At 33.1% G+C, this 8,428-nt stretch overlaps 1 long non-coding RNA gene across 1 annotated transcript; it reads left to right on the top strand.

Annotated features, from left to right (window-relative positions):
* The first annotated feature begins 2,652 nt into the window (after positions 1 to 2,652).
* LOC145326917 (uncharacterized) lies at positions 2,653 to 8,103 on the top strand. The gene is made up of 2 exons (XR_013882024.1): positions 2,653 to 2,719; positions 3,245 to 8,103. It is a non-coding gene; the product is annotated as an uncharacterized LOC145326917 (long non-coding RNA).
* The last annotated feature ends 325 nt before the right edge of the window (positions 8,104 to 8,428 follow it).

Genomic DNA, 8,428 nt, shown 5'->3' on the forward strand with positions numbered 1-8,428 from the left:
CATTTATTTTACACAAAACTTTATAATTTGTAAATTTCCTGATATTGTTAGAATTTGTCAATGAAAATGTTCTGAATTTTGTATTGGAATTGACTAGCCATATATATTGACTCTTCCCAAGGTTTAATAATAATGTAATATAACAATAGATTATTTGTATTAGTTAGTGAAATATTGCTTGTAATAGTGAGGTTAATGACTGTCTTTAGAACTTGTTTTGTATTTGAGACCGTTAGAGTCAGGGTCAGGTGATTTATGGTTGTTCTGTCCCTTCATAGCTGCTGCACTATGCACTAGTAACACTCAGGGACAAAGAAACATAAAAGTTAGGTTAGGTTAAGTGAGGTAAAAAGTGGCTCAGAAAGGACATGACTAGGATTAGAGCTCTACATATCGGCTAGAAATTATTTCTTGAAATATTTAAAATACTGTCGATAAAAATGACGATTTGAAGATATATCTTGTAAAAAAATAATTTCTTTCAAAATCATTTTCGCTATATTAGTCTTTTAACTTTTACTAATAATAGTGACAGTAAATTTTACGTATATTACATTTTTCAAGTTTTATCTTAATTTTGCAATTTAATTTTAACGTGAATGAAAATAATACGTAAAAATTTAAAAAACTTACAGATCATTAACATTTTAGGTTTTAAAGTCCTTAAAAACTTGTATGTATTTCTTCATGGTTAATTTGACCCCAAACTGTCCTTTTTGTGTAAGCTAGTAAAAAGCCATTAAAATGTTAGCAAAGATATATTTAGAAAACTTCACTTAACTGCAGTTTTACAATAATTTTCTTTTTGTCAGGGCTCGACAGCTTCGTATTTTTATTTTACCTTTTCCACGGAAAGGGATTGATGAAAAAGCAGCTGGGAGGCGGCTGGATTATTGTTGATAATTTAAAAAAACTTCTTTGGGTTTTAAAGTTCGGCAGCCAATTTGACTTAAACAGTTGTTGAAATTTAAAAAAGCAGATATTAAATAGGCAATGGCTGCCGAGCCCTCCTTTTCTGACCATGTAATTTTGTGCTATTTTGTTAAGGCTACTGGTATAATTTGACCAAATTAAAAATGCAATATAGTTTAAACCATAATTGATTTTTTTGAGTGTCTGTCTGAAATGCTCTTACCCGTCTTATGTTAGTTTTTATTCTACTGGCACCTTCGTCCCCAGCATCTAGAGCTCTAAATTCTAAGGATCAGGAATTTGGAAATTAGATAAAAATGTACATCTAAAAATTTAATGGCTTTCAACCATCTCTGGAAATAAGTGAAGCTTCCCTAAAATGGAAAACTCAATCGGTTCAGTGGGTATCGAAATCTTGAACCACAGATAAAAAATCCTTACTACTTTATTCAATAAGATACTGTTAAATAAATGATTAACTTTAGCACAAAATGTTAATGGTTTAATATAAAATGCCTTAAAGTGATTTTTTAGTATTTTTCGAAGCTAACATAAAAGTCTATTTCAAAACAAAATTGATAAAACGAATACTTTTTTTAGCCTTTATGTATATAAGGTGTCTAAAATGTTCCCAAAATTGTATAAAGTTTCATGAATAGTGATATAATCGTAAATAGTTGGTGTAACCCTTCTGTTTAAAAAGTTTGTGGGTGGCCAAGAAATAGTCAAGGATAATATATTTAAAGGTTAAAAATTAATGCTCAACATAGACATCATTCATTGGTCACTTTGAATATCCACTAGGGGATAGGATATTTGGTAAGGGAGTTGAACAGGGGTGGAGGTCGTTATTTTAGCTAGCTATAAGTTTCACTTTATTAAAGTGCATAATAATCTAGTGTAAGGTCCAAGTAATAATAAACCCATTCAAATATGATATCTACAATGTCAATGGAAGCTATGTTTCAGTTCTAATCATGTTGTAGTTAAACTTAAAAAGAATGGACTCATTCCATAAAGCGTTTTATTCGATTTTTCCCAAAAAAAAGATTAAGACCAGAAACAACTAAGTTCTACGTGGTTCATGATTTTACTGGATTTATTGTGAGGGAAGGGTGGGGCCTTTTTTTCACGGGGGCTTCCAAAATAAATAGCTTAAAACCACCACAGGATCAATAGGTATATTCCTTAAAAAATAGAGCCAAATCTGTTCAGAGGTAACCGAGATTTTAAGCTTTAGACGGACATACATACAGACAGGCGAACAACAGACATCGTTTTACTTTGAATTATAGATAAAACTTTTTTTTTTAACTTTGTGTACAAAATCCTGTAAGGTAGGGTCAATGGCATTTTACAACCAGTCAATTCATTTTCAGAAGCTTAGACCTGGAAAAAAGATAAAAGAAAATGACTAATGCAACAAGGGTGTTTTCTTTTTCTTCAAAATAGGAGTAAGAGTTGTTATGTAATTTTTAAGTTTTTAAAAATGCCAAAATAACAAGGAAACAAAAAGTGAGACGGTACAAATAACCAAAGGGCAAAAAGGAGATAATGGGAAAATATACAGATAAAAAATATAGAAATAAAGTTTAGTTTAAAAGATATGATGGAACTGAAATATTTAGATAAATAGATAGATAGATAGATAGAGAGATAGATAGATAGATAGATAGATAGATAGATAGATAGATAGATAGATAGATAGATAGATAGATAGATAGATAGATAGATAGATATACTGGTGCCGCAATTCCCGCCAAGACAGGCTCGGCCCCAGGTACTACACCAGGCTCTACAACCACAGGTACTAACGCAGCATCATCCTCAGTATCGACAAGGTCAGCAGCTGCCAAACCATGAACAATGCCACGAGCATTCCTCCATGGATATCGGGTCACAATTAAGCCTTGAAAAGGTTATCGTCATATTAGTAGTGTACATTTTGTACAAATTTCACTTTAATTGAGCAAATTACTAGGTACTATTAAGTACACATCAAAATCAAAGCTCAAACTTATTACGCTTAGCCGTTTTTATAACTATCATTATTATAATCTGTATAATCTGTCAATAATCGTAAATAATCAAAATTCAATGAATTAGACTGATTAATGATAATTGTGTAAACATATACTGGTAATTGGTAATTAGTAATTAGCAAATTAATTTTTGAAATTAACTTTATTTACTGAATTATTCTTCTTACTGATTTTTTACTGATTTTTACTGAATTTATCAAATTATATACTCGTTGGATGCGGGTAGGGGGGGGGGGGGAAAAATAGTAGAGATTTTTTTACCATGTTTCTTATATATGTTATTATTTTAGTGGAACACCTGCCAATAACTTCTGCCTGCATAGCTGAACCGGAAGCAGAACCTGCATCTCCAGATCCATGGCCTCCAGACACATCCTTAGACAGCTGGTTCTAGCCAGGTAGATGATATTTTGTGTCTAAATGAAAATGTGAACTATGATATCACTAGCATTCTCTATGATGATACGTTTAGAGAATACTCGAGCGACTATAACATTAAGTGTGACTATATAGATATAGATTCTCTTTTTAATATATTTAAAAACACAAATGAGCAACTTTTTAAAATTTTTTCAATTAATATTCAAAGTCTCAATAGTAAAATCCAACAGTTAAGAAATCTAATTGAAACGGCCTCTCTAGAGGGTGTTGGCCCATCGGTCATCGCCGTCCAGGAGACCTGGTTGTCACAGGACTCAAACACAGATAGTTTAAGTTTAATAAATTACAACTTTATCTCCACCCCCCGACCAGAAGGGAGGGGCGGGGGAGTAGGGCTGTTTATTCATAGCAAATATCAAACAAAAGTTTTATTTCCAAATTTTTTTGTGCCTCACATTTTTGAAACTATGTGTGTTAAAGTCACATTAGGGAGCTTTAAGGCATTAATAGTTAACGTTTATAGACCTCCACACAGAAACCCTGAGGACCTTGAATCATTTTTTAACATACTTGGTGACTTTTTAGATGTGATTGATGATAGCAACCTCCCTGTATTCATTGTGGGAGATTACAACTTAAATCTCTTCACGACTTATGACGTCTTGGGTCCTGCATCTCGTTTTTTTAATTTAATGGTAAGTAATGGGTATCTATCCTTAACGTTAAGAGCAACCAGAGTACATAATTTCTCGTACTCATTGATTGATTCAATTTTTTGCAAGGATTTCCTGGACAATTTTGTTGACTCACATGTAATTGTCACTGACCTATCAGACCATTTTGTATTGTCTAGTTCCTTTTCACACGTCATTCCAAAACCCCCAAAAAAACCACAATATTTTGAAAAAAGATTTTTGGAAGAAGCAAATATTGATAACCTCAATTATGAACTATCAATACAAAATTGGGATGAGGTCTTAAGCACAGAGGACGTTGATTTAGCCTATGCGAAATTTTTTTCAATTTTCTTTAATCTTTACAACTCATGTTGTCCCAAAGACAAAATTCGCAATAATCGCAGGACCATGCCGCAGTCGCCATGGATGTCTAATCACCTTCTGCTGTGCAATAGATTTAGGGATAAGTTGTATAGGAAATCCTTGAGTTACCCAACAGAAGAAAATAAGGATAGGTACTCAACTTACCGTAATAATTACCAGAGAACTTGCAGGGAGAGAAAGAGAATATACTATCAATCTGAGCTTGAAAAAGCGGGCAAAGATGGCCGCAAAGTATGGCAAGTATTAAGGGAGGTAATGGGTAAATCCAAGTATTCAAGTGATCTTGAATACCTGGAAATTAATGGAGCAAAAATTGAGAACAAAAAGGAAATAGCCAATGCCTTTAATTCCCACTTTGCAAAATTGGGTGAGAACCTTACCCCTGAAATTCCTCAAACATCAAAAGATTTTAGGGATTATTTACCCCCCCCCATTAATGATAGTATATTCATTCCTCCCCTGGATGAACTCCAGGTATTTAACATAATAACGAGCTGCAGGCCCAAGACGGCCAAGGACGTGAATGATGTAAGTTGTAAACTCTTAATTCAATGTGCCGCCAATTTGGTGCGGCCATTGACGCACATATATAATCTTAGTTTTTCACAAGGAATTTTTCCCTCAGGGATGAAAGTGAGTAAGAATGTAGTCGTTTATAAATCAGGGCCGTTGACCAGCTTAGATAGCTGGAGGGGCGTTTCTATCATCAACACATTCTCGAAGCCACTCGAGAGGATCATGTACAAGTCACTATATGAGTTTTTAGATGAAAGATCCTTTTTCTCCACACGACAGTTCGGATTCCGTCCGGGCCTCTCCACGGCACATAATGTTCTTGATCTTGTCAATCGTATCACGGCGGCACTTTCCGAAAAGAAAGTGTGCGCCGGGATATTAATTGATATCAAGAAGTGTTTCGATCTTGTAGATCGAAACATCTTGTTGAAAAAACTCGAGCATTATGGTTGCCGTGGAGTGGTCCTGAGGTGGTTCGAAAGCTACTTTGAAGGACGGTCACAACAGGTTGCGTTTGGGGGAGAATTTTCTGATGTACTATCTATCCTTATCGGTGTTCTCCAGGGAAGTACACTCGGTGTACTTCTCTTTCTTATCGTAGTTAATGATCTAGATTCTGCCACTAGAGACGCACTGCTGTCTCTTTTTGCAGATGACACATTTTGTCTTTTAACAGCTGACAACATTAGGGATCTGTTTATTAAGATTGAAAATACTCTTCCTCAAATTACTGAATGGTACAACAGTAATAAACTTATTATAAACAGCAAAAAAACCAAGGTTATTTTGTTTCAATCGCCAAGACAAAATTTCACGGAAGAGGAAAAAAATCTTATAAAACAGTTTCCAGTTTTTATCAATTCTAACCATGAAGGAGAGAACCTTCCAGAAAAAATCCAGAAACTAGATCATATAACTTTTTCGAATAGTAACCCTGGAGAACAAGCCGCAAGGCACCTGGGTATTCAAATCGATGAAAAATTGTCTTTCAAAGTCCATTTTAACTTAATGCACAAAAGAATTCTAAAAGTTGTATACTCATTGCGTCAAATGCGTCATATACTTGACTCGCAACATCTTAAATTGCTCTATTTTGCCTACATAAAGTCTGTTCTCAACTATTGTTTAATTGTATTCACTGCTGTTCCAAACACCTTATTGGAGCCGATCTTAAAGCTCCAAAAGGAGTGCTGCCGCTTAATAGCAAAAAAACCACGCCGTTTTCCATCAAATATTTTATTTAAACAATTGGAAATTTTACCAATTAGGAAGCAAATGGAATACGAAGTGTTTTTATTTATGTACAAATATAAAAACAATATGCAGCCAAGAGTTTTTGATGGTGTCTGGAACACACGTGATACAATTCATGATTATGAAACCAGATTTAGAAATAATTTCATAGTAGATCAAGCCAATAGAAATTTTATATTCAATTCACCATTACATTTTTTCCCAAGACTTTGGAACACATTACCTGAAAATTTAAAAACAATACCTACATTCCTGGAGTTCAAACGGAAAGCTTTTTACTTTGTATTAAATTCAATATAATGGTTTCATTCTTTATTTTTCATTCTTTATTTTCAGTCTTAATCTTCTTGCATTTTTATCCTTATTTTTATCCTTATTTAACTTATCAATAGTTTATTTTTACACTTTATGCAGGCAACAATATATCATAACATCATACTCATACTCATAATCACCAGAGCAATTTAAGTTGGACTCAAGTATTTTTGATTTTTAGATTTTTAGAATCTTTATCCCTATCATATTTAAAATGAGTATACGACTAAAGGGTTTTTTTGTACATTTCTCAAATATTTCACGCATCGGTTTGACATACTTAATTATAGCGTCGGATCATTCTGTCCTAAATTTCAACCATATTTTAACCATATTTTTTGATTTTTGATGCCTTCAAGCAATGTTTTTTCTCTTTCCTTCTTTTCATTCATTGGGGTTGTACGTGGTCGTCTCAGGGACTAAGGGATTTAATGGAAATTCAACAAGGGTTGAAAATTAGTTCAAGAACGTCGGAGTTCTTTGTAAACGGCCGGAAAACGTTAAATATAAATTAGCTACCTAGGACTTAATACACATAGAAATTCTTCTTTAATCTTAGCTTTTCAAATTCAAATTTAATTTCGATTCATTTTTTTCAACTTAAATTTAATTTTCAATTTTATTTTTCAATTAATTATCTAATTTATTTTAGACTACCTTGTCCCGGTCTGTACAACCAGGAGCTCCTGGAAGGCGTACATTGTGTCCTTCGAGTCCGACCTAAATACCTACATCCCCGCCGTCGAGTTGTCGTTCAAAATAGAGTTCTTACTAGATGTTAACCCCTACAATTAAATTAAATTCATTCAACAAATTTTTACACTACAGTTTTTTTTCTTATCAAATTTTTAGCAATTACCTTCCAATATTTTCTTTTCAACATTTTTTCAACATGTTCTTTATAACTATATTCAAATTTAACTTTTACAATTTTTTCTTTTTTCAAATTACTTTACAGGGGAGCGCATCTAGAAACCTGCTGAGATTTTTTCACAAAATTTATTAAAATTTATTAAATTCTAAACAAATTCCTAGTTTTAATCAAAAAATCCTTTTATCTCGTAAATTTATAGTTTTTTTTTTTTCATTCCAAATTTTCTTAAACTTTCTTTGGTCACACGAAATGTCTATATGTCATGATTAGGTTGGTTCATATTTACATGTTGGACACAGGATCCATCTATCTGTCTAATCGCTAGCCGGTCAACTCGTTGACCGGTCACGTACTAACATTGCTGTACAGGTTGACATATGGAGGTTATGGAGAAGGGGTTGCAGGCAAAGCTGATGTGAAGGCGAGCTCGTAGATGTTAAAGCGGTGGAACCACGAGCGGATAACTTTCTGATCCGCATTTATATGGCGGTCACCGGCCGGCGAAAGTGGTACCGACACCAACCACAGTCCAGCCCGAAGTAGGCTCAGCCGCACCTGGCCCGCCAAGAGAAATCACCTAGTTTATCAAATTCCGCAATTATGTTTACCAGTAACAATAAAAACATATAATTATTATCGTTATATTATGAAATATTAACATGTAATTTCAATATAATAATTAATTGTCTATGTGATTTACTCATAACAGGATTGAAGAGTTATTGAATAAAAGTTCTTATTATTATTATTATTATTATATTATTATAGATAGATAGATAGATAGATAGATAGATAGATAGATAGATAGATAGATAGATAGATAGATAGATAGATAGATAGATAGATAGATAGATAGATAGATAGATAGATAGATAGATAGATAGATAGATAGATAGATAGATAGATAGATAGATAGATAGATAGATAGATAGATAGATAGATAGATAGATAGATAGATAGATAGATAGATAGATAGATAGATAGATAGATAGATAGATAGATAGATAGATAGATAGATAGATAGATAGATAGATAGATAGATAGATAGATAGATAGATAGATAGATAGATAGA

The sequence above is a fragment of the Acartia tonsa genome, chromosome 8, assembly GCF_053477335.1.
Source record: "Acartia tonsa isolate MP-2025a chromosome 8, ASM5347733v1, whole genome shotgun sequence".
NCBI lineage: Eukaryota > Metazoa > Arthropoda > Copepoda > Calanoida > Acartiidae > Acartia > Acartia tonsa.